Source organism: Calliopsis andreniformis, unplaced genomic scaffold (assembly GCF_051401765.1).
Source record: "Calliopsis andreniformis isolate RMS-2024a unplaced genomic scaffold, iyCalAndr_principal scaffold0019, whole genome shotgun sequence".
NCBI lineage: Eukaryota > Metazoa > Arthropoda > Insecta > Hymenoptera > Andrenidae > Calliopsis > Calliopsis andreniformis.
In genome coordinates, this window is record NW_027480431.1 from 10,598,350 (window position 1) to 10,599,370 (window position 1,021).

Below are 1,021 nucleotides of genomic sequence, written 5' to 3' on the forward strand. Positions count from 1 at the left end.
TTGTCCGGAACGTAGAATTAGCCATCACTTTCAAACTGGTTGCAATTATTCCTGATATATGATGGAAGTACTGTAGTACTTTTATTGCATTTTATGCTTCGGGCGTAGACTTCTAATCCCCTGACTATTCAATCTGTTGGACCAACGCCCTAGGGTGAAGCCTACCTTGCTCGGAAAGTAGAAATGACCATAAGTTTCATACTGGTTGCAATTATTCGTTTTATACGACGGAAAAGCTGTTGTATTTATATCGTATTTTATGCTTCTGGCGTTGACTTCTTAGGCCCTAACTATTCAGTCTGTTGGGGCAACGCCCTAGGGTGAAGCCTAGGTTGCTCAGAAAGTAGAAGTGTCCATAAGTTTCATACTGGTTGCAATTATTCCTGTTATATGATGGAAACACTATTGTTTTTATTTGCGTTTTATGGTTCGGGCGTTGACTTCTAAGGCCCTAACTATTCAGTCTGTTGGGGCAACGCCCTAGGGTGAAGCCTAGGTTGCTCAGAAAGTAGAAGTGTCCATAAGTTTCATACTGGTTGCAATTATTCGTTTTATACGATTGAAAGCTGTTGTATTTATATTGTATTTTATGCTTCTGGCGTTGACTTCTAAGGCACTAACTATTCGATCAGGTGGAGCAACGCCCTGGAATGAAGCCTAGGTTGGCCGGAACGTAGAATTGGCCATCGCTTTCAAACTGGTTGCAATTATTCCTGTTATATGATGGATACACTGTTGTATTTTTATTGCATTTTATGCTTCGGGCGTTGACTTCTAAGGCACTAACTTTTCGATCTGGTGGAGCAACGCCCTACAGTGAAGCCTAGGTTGCCCGGAACGTAGAATTGGCCATCGCTTTCAAACTGGTTGCAATTATACCTGTTATATGATGGATACACTGTTGTATTTTTATTGCATTTTATGCTTCGGGCGTTGACTTCTAAGGCCCTAACTATTCAATCTGTTGGACCAACGCCCTAGGGTGAAGCCTATCTTGCTCGGAAAGTAGAAATGACCATAT